Here is a 27,814-nt window from a genome sequence, read left to right on the forward strand (position 1 = left end):
CTTGTAGAGGCGACCAGAGTTCTTTCATCCCACTCTACTCTACACGCGCTGTGCCCCGTCGCTGTAAGATCTGGGATGTGGCTGGATGCATTGAAATCGGAGGTAAGCAAATGCGCACTGTGTTTTGCACCGTTTGCGAGGAAGTCCACTTACTCGCTTTGTTGGAGACCTCGTAGCCAGAGAATGCGTTCATACATCGCTGCTGTCCGCAGCTCGTGGTCGTGTGGTCGCGTTCTCGCTTCCCGCGCTCGGGTTCCCGGGTTCGATTCCCGGCGGGGTCAGGGATTTTCTCTGCCTCGTGATGACTGGGTGTTGTGTGATATCCTTAGGTTAGTTAGGTTTAAGTAGTTCTAAGTTCTAGGGGACTGATGACCATAGATGAGTGCTCAGAGCCATTTAAACCATACCTCGCTGATTCAGTCACCTTCTGCGTTTTATTTATAAGGTGATTGTTGCTGTCCCTCTTAATGCTGGGGGAGTGAAAGCTCGTATCACACGTAACGTCAGATGTAAGCAACTTTTCCTGGAGAGCTCCCGTGTTGGCCACTGCTTCTGGATTTACAGTATACTGACGTTTTCTGAAGAACGGACGACGGCCTTTCTGCTCGGAGATCAGATTCATTCTCGCCACTTTCATCTGTGGAGGCAGTTGTGACAAGACAATGAAATTGTTTTTCCTCTTTAGCCCTTCTGCGAATTGTCAAAGCCTTAACGCGGCGGATACCCACCTGAGCTTGGTTCCTTAGATGTTTATGTAACTATCAGCTCCAGAAAGGCTGTCGTCAACCGTTAGGCGCAAATTCTGACGTGGCTTCTATGTACACTCCTGGAAATGGAAAAAAGAACACATTGACACCGGTGTGTCAGACCCACCATACTTGCTCCGGACACTGCGAGAGGGCTGTACAAGCAATGATCACACGCACGGCACAGCGGACACACCAGGAACCGCGGTGTTCGCCGTCGAATGGCGCTAGCTGCGCAGCATTTGTGCACCGCCGCCGTCAGTGTCAGCCAGTTTGCCGTGGCATACGGAGCTCCATCGCAGTCTTTAACACTGGTAGCATACCGCGACAGCGTGGACGTGAACCGTATGTGCAGTTGACGGACTTTGAGCGAGGGCGTATAGTGGGCATGCGGTAGGCCGGGTGGACGTACCGCCGAATTGCTCAACACGTGGAGCGTGAGGTCTCCACAGTACATCGACGTTGTCGCCAGTGGTCGGCGGAAGGTGCACGTGCCCGTCGACCTGGGACCGGACCGCAGCGACGCACGGATACACGCCAAGACCGTAGGATCCTACGCAGTGCCGTAGGGGACCGTACCGCCACTTCCCAGCAAATTAGGGACACTGTTGCTCCTGGGGTATCGGCGAGGACCATTCGCAACCGTCTCCATGAAGCTGGGCTACGGTCCCGCACACCGTTTGGCCGTCTTCCGCTCACGCCCCAACATCGTGCAGCCCGCCTCCAGTGGTGTCGCGACAGGCGTGAATGGAGGGACGAATGGAGACGTGTCGTCTTCAGCGATGAGAGTCGCTTCTGCCTTGGTGCCAATGATGGTCGTATGCGTGTTTGGCGCCGTGCAGGTGAGCGCCACAATCAGGACTGCATACGACCGAGGCACACAGGGCCAACACCCGGCATCATGGTGTGGGGAGCGATCTCCTACACTGGCCGTACGCCTCTGGTGGTCGTCGAGGGGACACTGAATAGTGCACGGTACATCCAAACCGTCATCGAACCCATCGTTCTACCATTCCTAGACCGGCAAGGGAACTTGCTGTTCCAACAGGACAATGCACGTCCGCATGTATCCCGTGCCACCCAACGTGCTCTAGAAGGTGTAAGTCAACTACCCTGGCCAGCAAGATCTCCGGATCTGTCCCCCATTGAGCATGTTTGGGACTGGATGAAGCGTCGTCCCACGCGGTCTGCACGTCCAGCACGAACGCTGGTCCAACTGAGGCGCCAGGTGGAAATGGCATGGCAAGCCGTTCCACAGGACTACATCCAGCATCTCTACGATCGTCTCCATGGGAGAATAGCAGCCTGCATTGCTGCGAAAGGTGGATATACACTGTACTAGTGCCGACATTGTGCATGCTCTGTTGCCTGTGTCTATGTGCCTGTGGTTCTGTCAGTGTGATCATGTGATGTATCTGACCCCCTTCCTGGGACAATGAATTCACGTTGTTCTTATTTCAATTTCCAGGAGTGTATTAGCGTAGGCGGTCGTAAAAATGGATCGACAAAAACACGTTGCACGCAACATTACGAAATCTAGAAGAGTCCAGTTTCCCCTGATTAGAGCTGTTGCCACTCGCAGTTCGACATGCCATGCTGTAGGAATGATAAATCGAAGGATGATGAATATTTTATTGCAAGTGAAGGAAATTAAAGACCAGTTCATTACAAATATCTATTGGAAACGCGAGCATAACTCAGGTTGAGGTTTGTTGAGAATGTCCTAGTAATTACTTGTTTTTTTTTTTTTCTCCAAAGATGTTTATTTATCGACATGGGATTATATATTCCCTTTTAACTGACCTTGACGCCATGCTGGCGGGTATCTTATTTCTCAGTAATATTATGAAACGTGTTTCACTTTGATTAAACAACAAAACGCTCTAACTCGACTCTTATATCAAGACGAAGTTCCCACTTGTTTCCGTAAACACTTTGAAAGAAACCTAGCTCCATTTTTTATTTATTTATTTTTTTTGAGAGCATATGGTGTAATCAAATAATAATCTGTTGGGAACAGGACATACACGGTCCAGTCACAGTAATCCAATCACTGCCTGTGTTCGATGCTGACTTGCAATAACCACTCACAAACAGCACGTGGCAGCACTAGCAGTGGAGAGTATGTAAAGCGTGTCGGGATTGGGGGGGGGGGGGGGCGATTTATCTGTTGACCAAAAGGTCACGATCATTGGTTTTCGAACCAGGGGTGGAAAAATTTCCTGAATGGCTGGGTTTGTAAACTGTTCCATTAAGTTTCGGATGTGCAGCCACAAGAATTCTACTTCTAATATTTCGGCTGTATAACGTTCAGCCATCTTCAGAGCGAGCCGCAAGACTGCCGCTACTGCCCATATGGGCAGGGGAGGGCTGTCAGCGACGCAATCCGCCGCCCTTCTGCCGAGTGACACTACAACTAAAACAAGAATAAAATAATACATACATAAGGAGATAAAAAAGGGGAACATAAAACAGAGTAAGGGGAGAAAATGGAGGTAAAATATACACTGACATGGAGACGTTCATGGGGGACAGTTAAAAAAGTCACCAGAAAGGAAAAAAACACAATTGGCGATTCTTAAAACACAGAAAAGACACTGAATGCGCAGGCACAGCTTTAAAGTTGGCCATAGTAGTAAAAACACACCGGAACAACACACTTAAAACCCACTTGGAGCACACATGACGAACAATAAAACTGCCAGGTGAGACCTGCCGAGGGAAAAGGTCAGAGAGTATGGAAAAGGAGGGGAGAGCAAGCGGCAGCTGGGGAAGCTGTGGGATGAAGAGAGGAGGGGCATCAGTGGGTTCACGAAGAGGCAGGAGACACATGGGTCAGGAGAGGAAGAGGGAAGACAGGGCAGGAGGGAGCGCAGAGACAATGGAAGGGGGCACAAGAGATGGAGGGGGAGTAGGAGGGGGAAGCCGCTCAGGAGGAGGGAGGGGGAGGAGAGGGAGCCCAGAGGAGGAGGCAGGAAGAAGGGGTTAGAGTTGGCACGAAGGGTAGATGTCAGGGAGGGGTAGACGGTGGAAGTTGTGTTGGGAAAGGAGATGGAGGGTGTGGAGATGGAGAGAGGGTGAGACACAACGGTAAAGGCGCGGCAACTGGTTGGGGGTTGAGAGGATGGGAGAAACCAGGGGGTGAGGGGGATCAAGGCGGCGGACAATATAGAGCGTACGAATGTGTTCAAGGAAAAGGAGTAGGTGGGGAAGGGGATGAGGTCGTAGAGGATGCGCGTGGGGGACGGAAGGCGGATGCGAAAGGAGAGGCGGAGCGCATGGCTTTCGAGGATTTGGAGGGCTTGATAGAACCAGGGAGGGGCGGAAATCCATGTGACGCTGGCATAACAGAGGATGGGTCGGATCAAGGATTTGTAGGTGTGAAGGATGGTGGAAGGATGCAGACCCCACGTCCGGCCGGACAGGAGTTTCAGGAGGCGGATGCGGTTGTGAGCTTTGTTTTGGATGGTAAGGAGATGGGGAGTCCAGGTGAGGTGGCGGTCGAGTGAGGCCAAGGTATTTGAGGGTAGGGTGAGGTGGATAGGACGGCCATAAATGGTGAGGTAGAAATCATGGAGGCGGAAGGAGCGGGTGGTGCGGCCTATGATGATCGCCTGGGTCTTGGAGGGATTAACACGGAGGAACCACTGGTTGCACCAAGCGGTGAATTGGTCAAGGTGGTGCCGCTCCAGTGCTCGCTTCGTCCCTTTATACTCGTGTACCGCGCAACTGCGCATGCGGCCACAGATGCAAATGCGCCAGAGACGTTGGTCGGCGGCATAGACGTGCACAATGCGCGAGGTACATCTAAGACTCCGGGCGGGAAGGAGCGCCCAGTCCCCGGCACGAATCCGGCCAGCAGATTTGTGTCGAGGTCCGGTGAACCGGCCAGCCTGTGCATGGTTTTTAGGCGCTTTTCCATCTGCCTCGGCTAATGCGGGCTGGTTCCCCTTTTTCAACCTCAGCTACACTATGTCGGCGATTGCTGCACAAACAAGTTCTCCACGTACGCGTACACCACCATTACTCTACCACGCAAACATAGGGGTTACACGCGTCTGGTGTGAGACGTTCCCTGGGGGGGGGGGGGGGGGGTCCACCGAAGGCCGAACCGCACAATAACCCTGGATTCGGTGTGGGGTGGCGGAGGGGTGATGTGGACTGCGGTAGTCGTCGTGGGGTTGTGGACCACTGCGGCTGCAACGGGGACGGGGCCTCTCCGTCCCCGGTTAACATACAATACAATACATGTATGACTCCGCAGTCGATCTGTGTTTGCATGTCGATATATCATTGTGAGCTGCACTGTGACTGTAATGTGCGCGCCAGTGCCACAACTGGACGTCCATTGAGTGGCGACACAGGGGCTTTTCAGTTGGATCACGTGTTTATGTTCCATCGGACAGATGGGCGTTGACGTGTCCGGCATGAAACGGTGAAAGCACACAGCCTGCGACAATCTTTAGAAGTTCTTGATGCAATAATTTACCAACAGCCATATGTATTGTAGAAATTTGTTTCATTTTATGAACTTCTATGTACCAGTCTCGGCATTACATTGAAGCCATCTTTAGGCCCCACTCGTCATAGTCGTAAAATCGCTATACACGCAAGGAGCCATAGAACTGGATCCTGAATCAAATCGTCCTGCAACAGCTCTTGGTGGCCAGGCGAAACAGACTGGTAGCACATAGAAGTTCATAAAATGAAATAAATTTTTACAATACACACATCTGTTGGTAAATTATTGCATCCAGAAGTTCCAGCCGTCGTCCCATGATCCATAATGGATCAACGAAGATAAAGAATCTTTAGAAGCGCTCAGGCCGGAGGACGGAGCATTATGATCTGGTTAATGTTTTCGTGGTATTCCCTGGGTGATCTCGTCATTCTGGAAGGTACAGTGGATCATCCCAAGCACGAAACTATCCTTGAGGACGGCGTCCACCCGTGCGTGCAGTTTGTTTTTCCTCGGCACGGTGACATATGCCAGCCGGGCAGTGCAAAGTGTCACACAGTTCGCATTGCACACGCCTCGTTGGAAGAGCACCAGCATGAATTTATCGTACACCCCTGGAGGCAAACTCTCCAGTTTTAACCTCAGTCGCCAATCCGTGAGCCGGCTTCTTTGGCCGAGCGCTGCTGCTAGGGTCGCAAGCTCGAATCCTGCCTCGGGCATGGATGCGTGTGATGTCCTTAGGTTAGTTAGGTTTAAGTAGTTATAAGTCTAGGGGACTGATGACCTCAGATGTTAAGTCCCATAGTGCGGGGAACCATTTGAACAATTTTTTACAATCTGTGGGACCACCTCGATAGGGTTGTTGACGCCAGAGATCCTCCCTCACCCGAGAAACCTGGTGCAGCTGGCCACGGCACTGGAGTCGGCATGGCTCCACACCCCTGTCGGTACCTCACAGAACCTCACCGACTGTCTTCTTGCATATCTCTCTGCCTTTGGCAGTGGTCACGTTAATGTAATTGGACGCTTTGTTATTCCCTTCATTTCCAAGTTCTTCGGTGTTAATGTAATATAATATTGTGTTTTAATGCATTGCGATAACATTTTTTTAAAGATTAGCGTTTACTACAGAATGTCATGAAACTTGTAACCAGTTTAAAGTGGGAGTTTGCCAATGTAAGTGCAGGAAGAATACGGATGCTTAAGTTTGCAGATGACACAGCTCTGAGTGCTCCAGACGCAAGAAAAACCCCGTAAAATCTAACTAGATATGGATCCAGTGCCAAGAGATGAATACAAAATGGAAGGTAATGTTTGACATAAATACTAAGAATCACAAGTAGCTAACCTTCGAAAGAGAAAATAAAATGAACAATTTCATATAAATATTTAGGCGGTAAGGTAAAACGAGAAGATAGAAAGCAAAGCAAAGGTAATGGCCATAAAGGAAAAATTCTGTCCTCATCGCCAGACCTTGCACCAAAATATTGGATTAAACACAAACCTGTTGATGTCGTCGATCGGAGTCATTAATCCCGTGGGGGGGGGGGGGGGGGGGGGGAGGTGGCGGGCGGTGGCGGCTTGGTACTATTCGCGAACCGCATAATTTATAGGCCTTGTTCATATGCTTAAGATCCTTCTGGTGAGCAAGAGGTTTGGGTTGGGTTGGTTTGTTTGGGGGAAGAAACCAAAGAGCGAGGTCATCGGTCTCATCGGATTAGGGAAGGGCGGGGAAGGAAGTCGGCCGTGCCGTTTTGAAGGAACCATCCAAGCATTTGCGTGGAGCGATTCAGGGAAAACACGGAAAACCTAAATCAGGATGGCCGGACGCGGGATTGAACCGTCGTCCTCCCGAATGCAAGTCCAGTGTGTTAACCACTGCTGATGAGCAAGACTTAGTGCATAATGTAAGCTGAACTTCTGTCTTTATGCTGGTCGTTTTGGGAACACAACCTACGACCAGCTTAGAGACAGAAGTGATGACACTTTCTGGAGGACCTGACCATCATTTTGCACGATAATGCTCAGGCACATATAGTGCAAGCTGTAACTGATTTGTTTGACTGTTGGGGCTGCTATGTGCTGTACCACCTGCTGCACTCCCCGGACTTGAGCCCTCGTAAGTTCAACTCGATTTCTAAACTGAAGCAAATACTTCACGGCATTCGCTTCAGAACTGCTACAAATTCGTCGGGCAACAGACTGCGCCGCTCGAACTGTCAACACAACAGGCACTGCTAAGAGTATCCTACGACTTCCACATCTCTGGCAACGGGTTATACACAATGCACATGACTCCTTTGAAGGTCAATAAAACTTTGAAACACATATCTATTTTGTACCAGCTGTAAATAAATAGTTGCCACTATTAAAGTTCCAACCCTCGTAAAATGAACATCAACAAAAGCACAACGAGGTTAATGGAATGTAGTCGAATAAAATCAGATGATGTTGAGGTAATTAGATTAGGAAATGAGTCGCTTAAAGTAGTAGATAAGTTTTGCTATCTGGGGAGCAAAATAAATGATGATAGTAGAAGTAAAGAGGTTATAAAATGTAGACCGTTTATGGCAAGGAAAGTGTTTCTGAAGAAGAGAAATTTGTTAACATCGACTTTAGATTTAAGCGTCAGGAAGACTTTTCTGAATGTATTTGTATGGAGTGTAGCCAAGTATGAAGTGAAAAATGGGCGATACATAATTTGGAGAAGAAGAGAATAGAAGCTTTGGAAAAGTATTGCTACAGAAGAATACTGAAGATTAGATGGGTAGATCACGTAACTAATGAGGAGGCACTGAATAGAATTGGGGAGAAAAGGATTTTGTGGCACAACCTGTCTAAAAGAAGGGTCGAGTGGTAGGACACGTTTTGAGGCATCAAGGGGTCACCAATGTAGTATTAGAGGGAAGAATGGAGGCTAAAATTCGTAGAGGGAGACCAAGGGATGAATTCACTAGACAGATTCAGATGGATATAGGTTGCAGTAGTTAATCGGAGCTGAAGAAGCTTGCACAGGATAGAGCAGCATGGAGAGTTGCATCAAACCAGTCTCTGGATTGAAGACCCGACAACAACATCGTTGCCGTTCGTGGTCAAATGCAACAGCGCAATCTGCGGGCTTGGGTAGCGTCTGCATACACGTTCAAGCATGCATTTCTGCAAATGTTTTGATATTTCTGTCCAACCTGTGTTTTTAACTGGTTTATGGCTACAGAGAGGGGTTTCCAATACGGAGCTTCATACTTCAGTTATGAGTGGTCTAGTTGTTTATATATCGCCTGGTGGTGTGTGCGGAAATGAACTCAACGACCACATATTCTCACTTAAAGGTACGAGGAGTGGCTGCCTTTTGCGGTCTTTTGAGATACCGTTATGAAAGAGAACGTTCGCTGCAAGGCCCGTATTGAATACTGCTCACATTTGTGAAATTCATGCGTCATGAGCGACGTAAAGAAAGAGGTCGGCTTCGTTGTTCCCTAGGATACAGAAGAATGTCAACTGCAAGGCACTGTCTCTTAGAGAGAGACGTATAATAGCTTGCAAACTACTAATAAAGTTCGGCATCCTGGTCGTAATATGTGAATATTACGCTGCAAGTGACCTATTTCTTCTGTAGAGATCTTGAAGATCGCACAGAGGGTTATAAGATACACGTGAATGGAAAGAAAAAAACCCGCACACAATTGGTAGATAAAGTACGCTTTGCTTTTTAATTTTTGGTGAATACTACTGAAGAAATAGAAGCGGTAGTTGTGATGAGAGAGAGTGAGAAATCGGGTGTATTGGTCATACAGAACTGATTTAAAGTTACAGATTTCCTTACGATTCGAATTAGGTACTCGCTTTCTTGCGTACACAAGCCATTGGTTTTACTGTCACGAAATTCGTCATTGCTTTTCACTTAAACCGGAGCTGTGTGTTGACTGGTCTTGTTATTAGTCTTAAAACTGTCTCCCACCCTTTCTGCTAGTATCTCTTCTAGTCCTGCCTTGCTTATTCATCACTGAATACCACTTGCGTTCCACGCAACCCTCTGTGGGTTCGTAATGTGTCTCATAAGGCGCTTTCTCTCTGCTTCCACCGTTACACTGCAAACACCAGCCGCGCACCGTTATTGCGTCAGCATGACGCAGACCTATATCAAGAGAGTCTGATGCTCAATTCCTGAACAGTCAGTTGCTGCAGTAGAAGTATTGTTAAATACGCGGCGCTCTAAATGCAACGTAGTGGGAACCGAATAAATTTGATTGCTACAATGCCCATCCACTACGCTTGGAATTTGACCTGCACACCTGTAATACTACAGTGCTGCAATTCTAAGTCGTGTCTTGTGATTATTTGTGTTCTTCAGATGTATGCCTCATATGACAAGAGCCGTTGGGCTTCATTCATTGTACTTAATCAGCATGTGATTTAATAAGGTCCATTAAACATTCTGAAGAAGACTATTTTAAAAGTGTCGAAATCTAGGCCGAGGGTTCCGATAAACCTTTATTTGCAACTGGTTGTTTGATTTTTTTTCCAACCTTTCGAAATTCAATATAGTTCAGTTTCTGGATTTAAATGATTCACCTCATGTCAACAAAATGCGCATGGTCACAAAGAAGTATAATATTTGAGATGGGAAAAGAGAACAGAAGTCTCGCAGAAATGCGAGAGTCCGTGAAATCCTCGAGCACGCCGAAATCCACAGGCAGACTGCAGGCGAAGCTCGGACACTGTGCATGAACAACAAAATTATGGACGCAGACGACGCGAGTTGTGTCACCTGTACAAGAACTTGCGGATTTTTCTTGCAGAGTCGGCTATTCACCAACGACCTTTTCTGACAACGTCCTTACACGTCTGAGACAGGAGATCACAGTTGCACGGGCAACGGTCGCCAGATGTCGCCCGATTAACATCGGCCAACAGCTCGGTCCTGATGCGTCCCATCTCCTTCATCAGCGTTTGGCAGCATTAAGGGAGTTGGGTTAGGTTAGGTCAGAAACTATTCTATGTATGAAGTATGTTAAATTTTATCCTCCAAGGTTTGAATGGATACCACGACGCCTCTGCGTTTGCTCTTAAACGCATGTAAGCATGTAAGCCGGTCAGTGTGGCCGAGCGGTTGTAGGCGCTTCAGTCTGCAGCCGAGCGACCGCTACGGTCGCAGGTTCGAATCCTACCTCGGGTATGGATATGTGTGATGTCCTTAGGTTAGTTAGGTTTAAGTAATTCTAAGTTATAGGGGGCTGATGACCTCTGATGTTAAGTCCCATAGTGCTCAGAGCCATTTGAACCAATGCAAGTAAATGAGATATATCCGTCTCAGAAATAACATGGCGAGTACTATACATTCTGTCCTCAGTTATTGGAACTACCAGACAAATGTTACGAAAATATGAGGTAAACGGTAAAACGCAATGCCAGAAAGGTTAAAAAAGTTTTGTGACTCCACTTTCCTTCTTCCACCACCGATTACAGTCAAAAGGGGCCGCCACTTTTGAAGCTGACATGCTAACATACTTGTACGTGTATATTACGAAAATATGTAGCTTCAGGATGTATATGTAGCGTTAAGGATCTCTTAAAAGCACGTTGTTCCGAACATGGTTTGTTATGCTAAGGTGGTAGGAAGTGCGACTTCGGTATATAACAATTTTGCCAATGAGGTTATGAGAACTAATGGTTAATTTACGTGGTGAAAGTATCTGATGCTTTCCGTATATAATGCGAGGATAAAATTTATGTCTAAGGAAGCGAAATATTATTATATCATATGATAAGGAAATGTTATTCTGCCTTGATCAAACTCAGTTTTTCTTGTTTTGTTACACATACATGCTTCGCGAAGTTCCTCCGTCTTCAGTGGGTTTTATTATCTGTTGAACAATGCAAAGAATTTATGCATTATGACATCACTTTTTGTGATTATAGCATTTACATTAATAAACTTCTCCGAAACATATGAGTAGTGAAACAAGAAAAATTTTGTTTGTTCAAGGCAGAACAACATTTTCTTATTGTGTATTAGGAAACAAACCGGTCAAGAAAACAGCTTCGACCACAAAATTATTATTATGTAATTAATGAAAGGTCGACTTGTGGTTTTACTTTATTCTAAAAATGGTGAAAATTAATGCAATCAATACAGGCAGTATATTCAGATAATCACATTGTAATACTGGAATCTTCAATGCTCTTTAAACACCTGCGCATTGGATTTGAGAAGGAAAGTAACCAAGTTCATCGTAGCAGTATTATTTTATGGTGAATGTAGCTTTTACTAAAGGAAGTGAACTATATTACAGTGTGTTTCAGTGCACGTATACCAACCATAGCCCTAAAATTAGATGTGGAATAAATTTAATATTTCGTGGTATATGGGGTGCAAGAGTGAAAATGTTAATCTTTGGGGCGTCGTAAATAGCGTCCAACGTCACACACCAAAACTTTGAAGTTCTAGTTTTCAGAACGTGGTACAGTTATTATGTTGTTGTTGTTGTCTTCAGTCTTGAGACTGGTTTGATGCAGCTTTCCATGCTACTCTATCCTGTGCAAGCTGCTTCATCTCCCAGTACCTACTACAACCTACATCCTTCTGAATCTGCTTAGTGTATTCATCTCTTGGTCTCCCTCTACGATTTTTACCCTCCACGCTGCCCTCCAATGCTAAATTTGTGATCCCTTGATGCCTCAAAACATGTCCTACCAACCGATCCCTTCTTCTAGTCAAGTTGTGCCACAAACTTCTCTTCTCCCCAATCCTATTCAATACCTCCTCATTAGTTATGTGATATACCCACCTAATCTTCAACATTCTTCTGTAGCACCACATTTCGAAAGCTTCTATTCTCTTCTTGTCCAAACTAGTTATCGTCCATGTTTCACTTCCATACATGGCTACACTCCAAACAAATACTTTCATAAACGACTTCCTGATACATAAATCTGTATTCGATGTTAACAAATTTCTCTTCTTGAGAAACGCTTTCCTTGCCATTGCCAGTCTACATTTTATATCCTCTCTACTTCGACCATCATCAGTTATGTACTGGAGAAATGTAATCGCTAGATGTCAAATATCGAAGTGTCACTTCCAGTTTTACGCGAGACAGAACTGCATCTTTAATGTGAGTATCGGATTGTTTAATAGATCTCGAATCACGCCTCATAATTACTCGAAATGAGCTTTAGTTATCCGAACGTGTTTCACGTATGGGTCTTCGGTTTTACGTACCCGAGATGATTCATGGCGACTTTGAACAGCAATGCTGAATTTATTTGAAGTTGTGCAGACGTACGTCTGCCCCCAAAAATGACCCATAAGCATAAGATACGTCAAACTTACCACTTAAAATTTTTTTTTCGAAATTATAATTTGCACCTAAAATTTCCGATAAATAACTTGCGTACTTGCAACTTCAGTCCATAGAGTCCGAACTATAGTCCGATTACGATATTTTTCACCCTCGGAATGCCAGAAATTCCTTCTTTGACGAAACTTAACAGTTTCTCACAGTCCCTGTTTCGTCCCGCGTCGGCCTTTATGACCGAAGAAGACAAAAGGATTTGAGTTTCGCCGATTGTCTTCCGAAATCTGTACGTTTGGGCGATGAGATCGGCTACATTGTGACAGCGCATTTCGTGCGTACCGATTTGAAAAGCTCGGCCGATGTCGGAATCTACAGATATCGAGAGTCGTGCTGGCAGTGAGACCTCCCGCGTCTGTAACGGTCTCTGCTGTCACCGCCAGCTGAGCGTTCGCTATTTTTAAACAGTGTTTCCCGCCGAAGGGACGCGCTCGCATTTCGCGGGAGCGCTGGACTGCTGCCTTCGGGGATTTCCGGACAGGCGAGCGGCGATCGGGCAGTGTGATCCGGAAGAGCCCTTCGACGACAGTCGCAGCGCTTCTGCGCTCCGCGTCTACTTCGCTAGCGTGACGGTATTCCGGATGCAGAGTCCGAGCGGTTGGAATCGTAGAGGTAACGCAACTTGCTACTTGTTTTGCTGTTCGTTCATAGTGTATGAGCTTCGTCTGCAGTCTGTCTGGGAATTTCAGCATGTGCGAGGACTTCACGGACCCTTGCGCGTCATCAAGAGTCCGTTTTTGAACGTATTCGAGAGCACAGAACGCTGATACGCGGCTACACATTTCTGCTCCTCCTTGTTTTCTAATTATAGTTCTGTCTTTCCAAACCAAGATAGAATTCGCATATTGCAAGTACTTGGAACGCATCAGAACTATTGGGTGGCATTGCAATGTGTGCTTCTAGTGAAGATAAAACTTCAGCAATGACTGTAAGAACTGAATAGACCAAGTAAGACAGGAAGTATGAAAATCAGTTTTGATACGAATAAAATCGTTTGCGAACAAAATGTCGAAGAGAAAATAGTGCAGATTAATAATGACGCTGTAGAACCATTAGATTAGTTTCTATATTAAAGGTAGCTAAAGACAAAGACTGGATGGACAGAAAAAATACAAAAAATTAGCGTTGTTCTTATAACGTATCGTGTTGCGAACCCTACCAAGAACGCCACATCCAGAGACGAGCACGTAGGCGGCCGAACAAAGGCCAGAAACGAAGGACGAGTCGAGGAATACGAGGGTGATTCAAATAAAAACCTTACATTTGTAATAACGAATCGAAATTTTCCGCCGTTATCCTGTAAGTTGGTAAGCGTGCTACAAACAGCGTGCAGAGTGGCCTGTAGGTGGCAGCATAGTGCAGATGCACACATACCGTCGCAGTATCAGTATAAAGATGGCCGCCCCACTCGCGACTTGCACCAGGGAAGAACCGCGTTCTGTTATTCGGTTTTTGCGTAGTGAAGGTGTGAAACCTATCGAAATTCATCGACGAATGAAGGTTCAGTACGGTGATGCATGTTTGCACAGCAGCAAGTCTACGAATGGAGTAGGAAGTTAGCAAATGGTGTGACTTCAGTGGAAAATGCTCCCCGTCCAGGTCAGGCACAACGAGTTGTGACTCTACAGAACATGCAGCAGTTGAAGCCATAGAGACGGAAAACCGCCGAGTGACACTGAATGACATTTCAGCATGTTTACAGATTAGTCATGGGTCAGCACACCATATTGTGCATGATGTGCTCCAGTTTCACAAAGTGTCTGCAAGATGGGTTCCCGACAGCTGACTCCTCTGCAAGATGGGTGCCACAACAGCTGACTCCTGAATGAGAGAACGACGTGTTGATGCTTGTGAAGAACTCCTTCGTCGCTTTGAATGATAAGGTGATGCCTCCCTTGCAACAATCGTTACTGGGGACGAAACCTCGGTTCACTTCCACCAACCGGAAACGAAGAGAGTGAGCAAGGAATGGCGTCATTCGTCATCACCAAGTGATTTCCATATGTCTGTACCACTCAATGACGCAATGGGAGGAAAGAAGTTCCTTCTGATGAAAAGGTACGCCACGCGTTGCATGAGTGGTTGCGCGGACTACCAAAAGAATTTATTTCTAAAGGAATTTATGCACTTGGTAAGCGCTGGAGGAATTGCATTGAGCGTGGGGATATTATGTTGAAAAGTGATACGGCTTTGTACCACTTCCGCACAATAAATAATATTTAAAAAAATTTTTAAGGATTTCATTTGACTCACCCTCGTAATTAATGAATATCAAATCAGGTGACAGATTCGGGATCTTTCGACGAGGAAGAAACCGCTGCTATATCTGTAATTGGCATATCAATTTTATTTTGAAGTATCTAAAGATCAAATCGCGAATTACAGCATCTAAATGATTACAGAAACGAAAGAAGACTTGTAATAATAATTCCCTACGTACAGAGGAGCCGAAATCTGTGAACAGATCTCGGCTGCCGTAATTTCGAGAGGAATTTATGAATTGTTCAAAATGTTGGTGGCTGTTAAAAACATTCGAGTTTAAAGGGAGCAGCTTTTTCGTTTTGAGACGCACACAAGCACAGAAAATCTCGCATCCCAACGGTCGAGGCTGCGCCAGGTTAGGAAACTGCAGGGGGCAAAACTGAAGCTGCCTGGAATATGGCCGAGCAGGCGCTTGACCACCCGGCAAGTTTGCACCGGAACTACTTTTCTCAGCCGTTGGCATAATAGTGAGAGGTGCTGACCAGCTAACAAAACCCCTGAGCATCGCCGCCCGGGCCGATTCTGAAACGTGTGCAGGGAATGTCCACTTGCTGTCGTTTCGCCCGCGATCGTCTATTGTCCACGGGCGTACGCCCCGCCATGCAACGGTAAAGCTTAACGGTTCGTTGTTTCGAACACAGTCTAATAACGATGCTCTGATCCGATCGCTGTTGCGGACGACGGCGAGTATTTTGCGATACTACGGAAAGCAGCAGCGGCAGTCATGCGGTTCACTTAGTCTGCCGCCGCTCTCCTCCGCCTTTTGTTGCCGAAACCTACTTCAGATGGTTCAGTATTCCCACTCCGAAGTGTTCTGTGTTCAACTTACGTAGCAATAGGGCGAATGCTATCTCTGTTGTCATTCTGTGAATGTGTCTATGTCAGTAGAGGCTACAGTCTGTTAAAGAGTACGTTGTTCTGTGCTGATTTCGGAATGTACCTATTTGTGCTAATTTCCAAGCATTTTAATTGTGTTGCGATTTCTAGCACCATCCCCCAACATTCATTCAAATCAGTGGTCTCCTGCAAGTAGTATCGTAATACATGTCGCCTTCCCACAGTCTGATACAGTCTATGTAAAGCTCCAGCCACCTTCGAATGTGTGATGGGCAAGCTGCTTTTGTTGAAACTGCAGGCCTCCATCTGAATCCAAACAAAAGTACTTCATCCCCACACAAGAAATAAAAATCATAGGGCCTGTAGTAATGGTGATCGAGTCCATTCGTATCCAGAAGAAATAAGAGCAGTCACAGATTTTCCAAATCCTGAGCCCATTTATGTTGTGAGATATTGTTTTGAATGTGCTCATATTACTGACAGATTCATAAAGGACTTCTGTATCAAGGCACATCCTTTGCAAGAATTACTATAGGGAGACACCAAATTTTCGTGGAACAAGGAAAGTTCTTTCGTTGTACTTAAGGAGGCAATAATGTTTTCTCCAGTCCTAGCATTGCATGATGAGAATGACAAGGCAGAATTCACAACAGTGCTAGCAGTTATGGATAGGTGCAGTTCTGGTACAAATCCACTATTTGTCAAATCATTCTCCGTAGTTACAGACCACAATTCCGTATGCTGGCTGAGTAGCCTGAAGCATCTGTCAGTTCAACTGGCCAGATGACAACATGGGATCCAGATCATTATTTATCTCTCCCACTACCTGCAGCAAGCTCTTTCACTCAGGCCGCCTGGGATTCGAGAACTGTGAGTCAGTCAGTTTAGGTGTGGTAGTGCACTCTTTCTGGTAGATTTTCGACCTGTGTGAGAAGTTTGTAATTCGTGTGTTGTACCATTTTTAAACATGACAGTGAGATATGGACTCATAATTACGAAAGTAATTAAAAACTTAACGGTTGCTCAAGAAGCAATGAAGGTAACACGCGTTGGGAATACTGTTTAGGCTACTGCCTGAGCGCAGCGCTTGGCGGAGAGCGGGCAGAACGTTGGATGACGTCACAACGCGAGCCGACGCTGTAGTGACAGAGTTGCCGTTCTTTGTCCAGCGGTTTGTAGTGGCGCTCTGCAGGGATGAGACAAACAGTAGACTCGGACGCATTGCTATCCGATTTAATAGTGAAAGCAAATAAATGTCTGAATGCCGATTTATTCAGATTTATCGAAGTGCATCTTCAAATTGGCCTACATTGTAATAAAGTTGAATTAGAAAGGCTTAAAGCTACCTTGGTACTGGACGAAATTAGGAAAATTAAAAATTAGACTTATCGATAAATGTTGATAAGGAAGTTATGGGTGTCGATAATAAAATATCTGCACTAATAAATTGCCGTCGCCATGAACAAGAAAAATATTAAGGCAAATATATGCTTCCGTCGGCATAACAAGCTTAACACCTGACAGCCTTGAAATAAACGGAATGAATTAAAAGAGTAAAATTTCCAACCGGTCATTTTCATGAAAGTTATAGACCACAAGTGACGGAGGAAAAACATAAAAACGTGCGAAGTAATTATCTTGCCAGGACGCAGTGAAGAAAAGGCAGTATCAGGCCTGTACAGTCTGTCAAACGGTAAACATGTTTACCATCTGACTGAATGTACAGGCCTGATATTGCGTTGTAATCATTTTTTCCTAATTTTATTTTTAATAAAAATAGTATTACACAATTTAAACAACTTAATCTTGCATCACTAGTGGCAAGAAATTTGAGAGACATGATTATGAATTATTAGTTTGAGGCCCATAAGAATGCGCTCTGCTGTTCTAACGACTAGAAAAATTCCTCGGACTGTCGCAGTTTGTACGACCGTCTAAAAAATTGATATGGTTTTCTTTTAGTGTAACATCGCCGCGTGTTTCCGATAATGACCACGGACGTAAAGTGCAGTAATATCGTGGCTGGCTAGTACTTTTCTGGATTACTGAAGAATGGGATACAACCCGTCGGCTTAGACCAATTACGTCAGAAATTAGCAGAGATGTTGTACTCCACAGATTTAACAGCAAAGACGAATGTCGGTAAACAAGGAAATGCAGGAAAGAGAAAGAAGATGGCAGAGATATATCACGCACATCCATATTTCGAACATAGTGTTACGTATATAGCTTCTTTGAGCCCTCGTACCCTATTCTTCAGTTGACCTATGTAGGTCAACTGAAGTATGGGATACAAATTTTACAATTGTTGCTTTTTTTCGCCTTCTCTACTACTACAAATAGCAAAAAGTTGTTCAAATGGCTCTGAGCACTATGGGACTTAACATCTGTGGTCATCAGTCCCCTAGAACTTAGAACTACTTAAACCTAAGTAACCTAAAGACATCACACACATCCATGCCCGAGGCAGGATTCGAACCTGCGACCGTAGCAGTCGCCCGGTTCCGACTGAAGCGCCTAGAACCGATCGGCCACCGCGGCCAGCTTACAAATAACGGCCTATTCTTCAGATGATACCAGTACTAGTGAATGCGAAAAGACCGATATACGTATAATACGACACCCAGCCACCACGATATTACTGCACTTTACGTCCGTGTTCATTATCGGAAACACGCGGCGACATTACACTTAACGAAAACCTTATCAGTTTTTTTCGACGGTCGACCTATATGGGTCAACTGAAGTATAGGATGCAAATTTTTCGTACGTCAATTTCTCGCCTTCGATAGTAGTAGTAGCATCGACTGAAAAATAACGTTGTAATACTAGCGCTATCGAAGGCGAAAGAAAAAAAATCAACAACTGTAAAATTCGGCCGGCCGAAGTGGCCGTGCGGTTCTGGGCGCTGCAGTCTGGAACCGCGAGACCGCTACGGTCGCAGGTTCGAATCCTGCCTCGGGCATGGATGTGTGTGATGTCCTTAGGTTAGTTAGGTTTAAGTAGTTCTAAGTTCTAGGGGACTAATGACCTCAGAAGTTGAGTCCCATAGTGCTCAGAGCCATTTGGACCATTTTTTTGCCACGGTCGCAGCTTCGAATCTTGCCTCGGGCATGTGTGTGTGTGATGTCCTTAGATTAGTTAGGTTTAAGTAGTTCTAAGTCTAGGGGATTGATGGCCTCAGATGTTAAGTCTCATAGTGCTTAGAGCCATATGAACCATTTTTTGCTATTTGTAGTAGTAGAGAAGGCGAAAAAAGCAACACTTGTAAAATTTGTATTCCAGGATACGAGAGCACAAAGAAGTGATATACTTAACACTGTGTTCGAAATATGGATGTACGTGATACATGTCTGCCATTTTCTTTCTCTGTCCTGCATTTCTTTGTTTGCCGACATTCGTCTTTGCTGTTAAATCAGTGCAATACATCATCTCTGGTAATTTGTCCCAAGCGGTTATTAAACAGTTTAAAGTGAGGGTCAGTAACGTGAACAACAGACTTAGTCGTGGTTACTGAATCCACAACGCAAAGTCCCAGGTGCGGTCTCGGAGACCGCTAGCACGAAAGAAGCAGTAACAGCATAGGTCCATGTCATATTCAAGTGGCTACTGAATGAGGAAACAACGGCAGTTTCGGGAAAGAGCAACTTATCCCACCACAATGCGTTACCAACAGAGTAACAATAAACGCTGGCAGTCTGTGAGGCCGCACTTAGGACGTTACGAGTTACGAAAGCGTATCTCGTGCAGATTACGTCCTTCACTTGCTTATGTAGAATAAGGCGCGTACCACTGCCATTAGTGATAACCCCACAACAAATGAAATAAATGTTGTTCTAAATAACTCGCTACGATCACATTTATTGCTCGTACTTGCTACGACATTCGCTGCAGAGCGCCCAGAACAGTACTGAACGCTCACTGTCTCTCGTAGAATGCGTGACGTAGATGCGCCGAATTCTTTGCAGGCGAATGGAAAAACTGGTAGAAGCCGAACTCGGGGAAGATCAGTTTGGATTCAGAAGAAATGTTGGAACACGTGGGGCAATGCTGACCCTACGACTTATCTTAGAAGATACGTTAAGGAAAGGCAAACTTACGTTTCTAGCATTTGTAGACTTAGAGACAGTTTTCGACAATGTTGATTGGAGTACTCTCTTTCAAATTCTGAAGGTAGCAGGGGTAAAATACAGGGAGCGAAGGGCTATTTACAATTTTTACAGGAACCAGATGGCAGTTAAAAGAGTCGAGGGGCATGAAAGGGAAGCAGTGGTTGAGAAGGGGATGAGACAGGGTTGTAGCCTATCCCCGATGTTATTCATCTGCATATTGAGCAAGCAGTAAAGGAAACAAAAGAAAAAATTGAAGTAGGAATTAAAATCCATGGAGAAGAAATAAAAACTTTGAGGTTCGCCGATGACATTGTAATTCTGTCGGAGACACCAAAGGACTTGGAAGAGCAGTTAAATGGAATGGACAGTGTCTCGAAACGAGGGTATGAGGTGAACATCAACAAAAGCAAAATGAGGATAATGGCATGTAGTCGAATTAAGTCGGGTGACGCTGAGGGAATTAGATTAGGAAATGAGACACTTAAAGTAGTAGTTTTGCTATTTGGGGAGCAAAATAACTGAGGATTATCGAAGTAGAGAGGATATGAAATGTAGACTGGCGATGGCAAGAAATGCGTTTCTGAAGAAGAGAACTTTGTTAACATTGAGTATAGTTATAAAGTGTCAGGACGCCGTTTCTGGAAGTATTTGTATGGAGTGTAGCCATGTATGGAAGTGAAACATGGGCGATAGATAGTTTAGACAAGAGAGAATAAAAGCTTTCGAAATGTGGTCCTAGAGAAGATTGCAGAAGATTGGATGGGTAGATCACATAACCAATGAGGAGGTACTGAAAAGAATTGCGGAGAAGAGGAAGTTGTTGCACAATTTGACTAGAAGAAGGGATCGGTTGGTAGGACATGTTCTGAGGCATCAAGGGATCACGAATTTAGTATTGTAGGGAAGCGTGGAGGGTAAAAATAGTAGAGGAAGACCAAGAGATGAACACACTAAGCAGATTCAGAAGGATGTAGGCTGCAGTAGTCATTCGGAGATAATGAGGCTTGGAGAGGATAGAGTAGAATGGAGAGCTGCATCTAACCAGTCTCTGGACTGAAGACCACAACAACAACAACAACAACAACAGGTTCGCAGAACGAGCCGAAACTCGATCGCCATCGTACCTAACTCGAACTGTAGAAACTATATGTGTACCATCGTATCTGCTGCCCTTCGCGACCATATTCTGAGATTCGGACCAGCTGACGAAAGACTACATTGTGCATTCTCGAGGTCACTAGAATTGGCTATTGACATTTAAGTTCAAAAATGGTTCAAATGGCTCTGAGCACTATGGGACTCAACATCTTAGGTCATAAGTCCCCTAGGACTAACCTAAGGACATCACACACATCCATGCCCAAGGCAGGATTCGAACCTGCGACCGTAGCAGTCCCGCGGTTCCGGATTGCAGCGCCAGAACCGCACGGCCACCGCGGCCGGCGACATTTAAGTAGATTGTTATTTTTGGGGGTGGGGGGATGGACAGAAAGCGTATTAGAGCGACACTGTCCACCTACTTTAAAACATTCCCAGCGTAACTCCTCACGACCCACGTGCGGTCTCTCAATCCGCTAGCGTTTATTGTTAATCCCGTTGCTAATGCGTAAGGTTGGGGTAGGAGATTGCAAACCTTGTCTAATTGTTATTTCCCGAAGCTACCGTAATTTTCTTTGTCAGTAGCTACTTGAATGTGACGTGGACCTATTCTATTACTGTCCTTTTCATGCTAGAGCCCGCACCTGGAACGGCGTAATGAATTCAATAGCCAGGTCTTTGTCTGCCGACTTTGAGGATACTGTTTTAAAATGGTCTGAGAACTGTTTAGGAAGTGATGTAGGATTAGCTGGTGACAACGACACTGAAAGTGAACGTAATTCAGAAAAGGAACACTGCGAAAGTGAAGACGAATTTGTTTTGCCACCTGTGAAGCTCTTGAAAGAAACAGGTCATCGGAGTGATGAAGATAGAAATGTAGAGACTGAATGTTTATCTAATCGTTCTGCTACAGATATATTAAGCTAAAACAAATACCTCTGGTCGTTCAAGCCTCTTCCAACGATGACCAATGGCATTATGTTTTCCGCATGTTTGACATAAGTGGGGTGAATGATTTGTCCTTCACAATTCCTACAAAGACGGTACTCAGGTGAGCCGTTTTAATTTTTTGAAGAAGCTTGCAAACACATTGGCGACACCACAGATAAAAAAAACGAGTTAACAACTCTCACATTACCTGTGAACTTCGTGCAACCATTCACCGTGTTTTGGGTGTAGCAGAACTAAGAGTAGAAGTCGTTGTAGGAAGATTGTAAAGACGCCATGTATTTGCCATTGTTGCAAGAAGCCAATCTAACTTGATTTCCCTACAAAAATTTCCAGCTAGTGCAAAGAAAACCTTTGAGAATGGATCTAAAAACCAGAAAACTACTAGCGTAATTTTCATTTTTTGAGTGTTTTATAGGAGTCTTTTTTATTTTTTTATTGTCAGGCGTATAATAATATAAATATAGCACAGTAAAATTTATAGAGTGCGGGATATTCGAGTTTTCATAGCATTTATATCTTGTAATTAATATCTTGTAATATTATGTTCATTTTGTGCAGTTTTCTGTTTAAATGCTTGTTTTTCGTAAAAATAAACTTTAAAATTTATTTGCATATTTTTTGTGTGGTATTAATGTAACCTTTCACACAAAAAACTTTTTCAATGAAACTGCTGAATAGCTATTTAAGTTAAAGGTTGGCTTATTTGTGAAATGACATAAATATTCGTATTACAGATCTGAGTTGCGGTCTCTCAAATAGAATTTCAATTCCAATAGTAATGCAGCTTTGCTTGACTTTAAGGTGACCCTCCCGTTAGTGATTTTTGCAAAGCCTCGAAAGAACAATGGCTCCCGTAATTAAACTATTACAATGTTCTTCTGCGACTCAAGGTCGCTGGACAAGGAAACTCCAGACCTCGATAGTCAAAAGATACAGGTTGCTGGCCCGAAAGGACGTATATAATAACACGAGACCGCCAATAAAATTTTAGTTAATGGCCATTATCCTTCGTCAATTATCTCCGCGGCGATTGCTGCGAAATGTTACTACACAAATACAAATTGTATATGACACAAGCAATTAGGTTCGGTGTACTGTCGCTTAAATAAAACACCAATACTTATGATGACTTATTTTACCAAGTAAATAATTGTGTAGCGTCTGGTAGTTTACGCTAAGACGTTCTTCTCAAAACTCTAACAGACAGAACAATAATGATTGAAAGTTGTTTGTCTCTTTGTTTTAGAAATAAAAATTGTCTGACATACTACCTCTTACTCATATCGCATGCATGTAAGTTTGCGACATGCATATAAGTTTGCTCTTTGCCGCTACTCGGCACATTTATTTCATACAGAATTTTTCTTTTACCTTAAAAGATTTATTACAAAATATAGCTGTCTGTCAGACCGCTCTTGAGATAGAGTGTGACAAAGAAGTGACCTAGGAAGCTAAGGGTTAACAATCGGTTGCACGGAACCGTCCTCCCATATTGTGCTTAATGTGCCGGTGAAAGTTGCCGTCATTAGTGGCGTAGAGACGCAGTTGCGGCGCCTGTTGCGCCATATTGCGGCCGCGGGAGTAAACAGTGGCGCTGGCTAGTGTGCTTGTGCTGTCGACTGTTAATAGCCTCCCGCATAAAGGAACCCCACTATACGCAGCGATCCCGGTCAAGGCACAACACGCGCGTGTGTCCGTCTGTACCTGAGACAGGTCTGGCTGCGGGCCAGTGCCTCTGACTCACTGAGCGCAGCGCGTCTACTGTTGCTATCGATTTCACGACTGGAGGCTGACAGCTCAGCTGGGCAAGAGAGCGTCTGACCCCCACTTCGGCAGGGCCGGCCTTTGGTCCTTACGTAAAGACGAGCAGCACGGTCCTCCCTCCGACTCTGGTTGACACCTGCGGAATTCGTCGCAAACCGGGTAACATCAGGCCCCTCTGCTTTTGGTACAGATTCGTACCCGTCCCTATTTGGCTTCATTTGATTCGCAGCAACCAGTTCCATGCGTAACGTCTGTTACTTATGAAATAGTCGGATTCGACACATATGTCAGATGCAACTAAGGTAACATCATTAATAACCCAGAGTAATAACTGTTAAGGTTTTTTCATATTCTTCTGACGTGAAAACGTCTGCACACACTACGCCGAGAGACTGAATATTTCAATATCTGATGTACCTATAGACACAACGCCGCAATCTTAGACACTAAAAATGAAAAGAATAAAACTGCTAATTTTTCACCGGTACTGGTTCGAAAGTAATGAAGGCCGGTCATGTAGAAGTGCGCATACCAATTTTAGACGTAACGTAACCGACATCTTTGTTACTACGTGGCTTAATCAGAACCACAGTCTCTGGTGCAGTTTGCCAATCTAATGGCTGCAAGGGGCAACAACAATTCAGTTTTCAATATTCATATACTTGGTGACCGAATTAAAAAAATTGAAACCCAGTCGTAATCTACTAATAAAGAGATATAATTTTACGTTACAGGTTTAACAAAATAAGTATTACAGTAAGAAACTATGTGTATGCCTGGACATAACGGACTCACAAAAATTGAAACCCAGTCGTAATCTACTAATAAAGAGATATAATTTTACGTTACAGGTTTAACAAAATAAGTATTACAGTAAGAAACTATGTGTATGCCTGGACATAACGGACTCACAAGGAGTCAACACGAAAATGTTGACGACAAATATGAAATAAGTCGGACGACAATGTACGAATTTTACTTATGTTCCATTTCATGTAATTAAATTTGAAGTGGTTTACTTCCATTGAGGTTTATATGTAGTTCACATAGATGACGCCATGTGACCAACCGATGTGTTCTCCACACAGCACGCCTTCCGCAAACATTAGTGTTCAATGAATTGTGGACAAAGCCCGACCAACAGCCATTACATGCATTGACCAAAAATGATAGCGGAATGTAATATATAAACCATATCAGTTAAGCCATTAATTGCAACATTTTTATGACATCATCTAACTATGTACCTGTTGTATTCTTAGCATTGAGAATGGGTAGTTTATAGCTGAAATCTAGATCTGCCAATAAAAATTCCAAAGGAGAACTGATAGCTGAAATCTATTATTTACAAGTCAAAATAACAGTCGCTGCGTGCAACAGCCTCTGAATGGAGGGTAACCTGATGAGGTGTTCAAATGGTTCAAATGGCTCTGAGCACTATGGGACTTCACATCTGTGGTCCAGACTGAAACGCCTAGAACCGCTCGGCCCCCACGGCCAGCGGAACGACATACGCATACATTTTTAGATGACTTTCATTTTTAAAAATAATGTCGCTGTGCATCACAAAGATACGCAATTTGCGGAAGTGGCGTTGAGAAAGGTTTGCTCCAAGTTTTCGGTAGCAGTTAAGTCTACCACTGTTGCCTGTTCCTTTATGCTGATATTGTATTCCGACTTTTTGTAAGGCGGACGTTTCCTTTTAACGGCACTTAACAGTGCGAAGTAATTTATGCTGAATTTTTGCGTAGTACATACTTGGAAGGAACGACGGCCAGGCAGGGACAGAGCCGCGTGCCGTCGGCGGGCGCGAGGTTTTTGGTTTCTCACAAGGCGCGTTGCTGGGGACGTCTGTCCGTCTTTCGCGGCGATCAGGAAGTGGTGTACCGACTTGGGTGGTCAGACCACAGGAAAGAGGCGCCAAGGTGCTCCTAGCCGAGCGGACAGGAAACGCGGGGTTGCCACGTTTCCAGGGCAGCCGTTGTAAACTCGCAGGCCGCAGCTTGCCCTTTACCTGTGAGGAATGCAGGCCAACGTCCACTTCCACTCAGTACTGTTACTGTGACATCAGGTGCCCGAGTTCTGAAGCTTTTCAGGACAACTGCCTGCAGAAGCTTCCTGAAATGACGCTGCGACGTAATCTTTTGCACTCGCCGCTCTTTTCAAAAATCCGAAAAAAAAATGGTTCAAATGGCTCTGAGCACTATGGGACTCAACATCTGAGGTCATCAGTCCCCTAGAACTTAGAACTACTTAAACCTAACTAACCTAAGGACATCACACACATCCATGCCCGAGGCTGGATTCCAGACTGCGACCGTAGCGGTCTCGCGGTTCCAGACTGCAGCGCCTAGAACCGCACGGCCACTCAGGCCGGCCACAAATCCGATATCTATTGCAAACTATCTGTTGCATATCGATTCCCTTAGATGGGAATTGCTTTGTTCGTTACGGCCTACGTCCTACATAATAAAAAGTACGTTCTGATGTAGCAAAACAAACCCTGACGGAGACTACATAATATTGCTTGAAATTTTCCTTATAGATATTTTTACTTCTATTTAGTTCAGCAGCTTTCGTCTTCTGATTAAAGTTTTCGTATTTCGTTTCTGTTTTAGAAATTTTCTCAACATTATTAACGTGTTGGAAGTCAGAACCATCTGTTATTCGCTGCTGTGACATAATAGGTTTTGTGGGTGATGATTTCCATCAGCTAATCCCGCAGAGCTGATTATGAGATGAGAACACTGCTCGCCCTGACATTTATTTAGATAGGCCTTTGGAAACAGTTGATGGTCTTAAGTCGAATAATGACGTCAGAATATCTCGATTGCCATAGATTACTTTAGAGGCGATGTTTTAATTTCTAATAATTAAAATGTCGGTGAAGATTCATGAGTAGTTTTCGTGATTCTTTGCCTAGACAAAATCTGATTTCAGTTTTGTAATCCTCTGATCAAACAGAATCGTTTGATGTACTCGTCCATCGCGATATCATTTTCTTTGATTTTTATTTTATCATTTTCCCAGTAATTTTTGTTTTCTATATTTTCTACCCCTTTCTGCACGCTCTCAAGCTCCATCAGTGCGTTATAAACACGACTTGCATGCCAACAGCCCAACAGAACATGCAGTTTGTCATGGGCTGACAATATCCTTTGAATGCACTGAATTATCTGTATAATTAGCTATCGGCGTAAGTTAAATTAACATGGATCTTAATTTGACGAGTAAGACACGTCGTAATTTTGGTGTAGGGGTTGTCCAACGCCACGGATATGTCACTATCCGCTTGAATAGGAATAACAATCGACACATTAGACCGTGGACTTGAAGCGCTCGCCAACAAACAGGGATTGTGTATTTGGTACGTTATTAGTTGGGGCTCGAATTGATATCGTTTAAAATAGACTCAAGATAGATATCAACACGTTGTCCGGAACTTTCCTTGTAAGACGACTTGCCATACCAATCATATCTCCTCAATCCGCTAATATGTGAATAAATTTCAACTTGAAAATAAAAATCAAATTTTGTAACCATTAATAAATTGTTACAGAGTACACAAGGTCAAGCCTAAGCTACGTTATACCTGTCAAGTTTAAGTTGGTATGTCGCTTGTTTGTGACAACACATTTGAGAAATTGTACACTTACAACACTTCATTTAGTGAAAGATTTTTATTTAACCTTTTGCCGACACATTGACGGGATGTATGGTTAAAAATGAAAAATACATTACGTAAAGCGTTTTAAATAATTATATATGACACAAAATAGCTTTATTTGTGAAATTCTCGGAAATATTTTATTTTTCAGATCGGACACAGATGACGATACATGAATACTGCATGTCCTCTACTATTTGCTATCTTACACCTATGTTTGTGTCTGTAATCTGGGGCCAATAAACTATTGCATCACTTCGGGTAGAGTTGCGACCGATTTTGTTCGGTCCTTATACTTCTTTAATAATACTTCTGTCTCTGTGCAGCCCTAACTATCATCTTTTATGATGCAATTCTCCTACTTGCAAAGTGCCTCTACTTTTTCAGATCTGAATACTAGTAGATCCTTTTGTTTACTACGGGAAATTCTGGAACTGTCGTAGTCCCTCTCCGCAGATGGTGCACGAGCTTAGAAATATCCATTTGCATTTCGTGATGCATAAAACCTCGGCGATCTATCAGTAATAAAATGAAGTTTCATTATATTATAAGTATATTAGAAT

At 44.3% G+C, this 27,814-nt stretch overlaps 1 protein-coding gene across 3 annotated transcripts in view; it reads left to right on the forward strand.

The window, feature by feature from the left end:
• The window catches only part of LOC126335085 (phosphatidylcholine:ceramide cholinephosphotransferase 2-like), a 302,261-nt gene that overhangs the window by 238,845 nt on the left and 35,602 nt on the right, over positions 1-27,814 (forward strand). The window lies entirely within an intron of this gene.

This window comes from Schistocerca gregaria, chromosome 2 (genome assembly GCF_023897955.1).
Source record: "Schistocerca gregaria isolate iqSchGreg1 chromosome 2, iqSchGreg1.2, whole genome shotgun sequence".
NCBI lineage: Eukaryota > Metazoa > Arthropoda > Insecta > Orthoptera > Acrididae > Schistocerca > Schistocerca gregaria.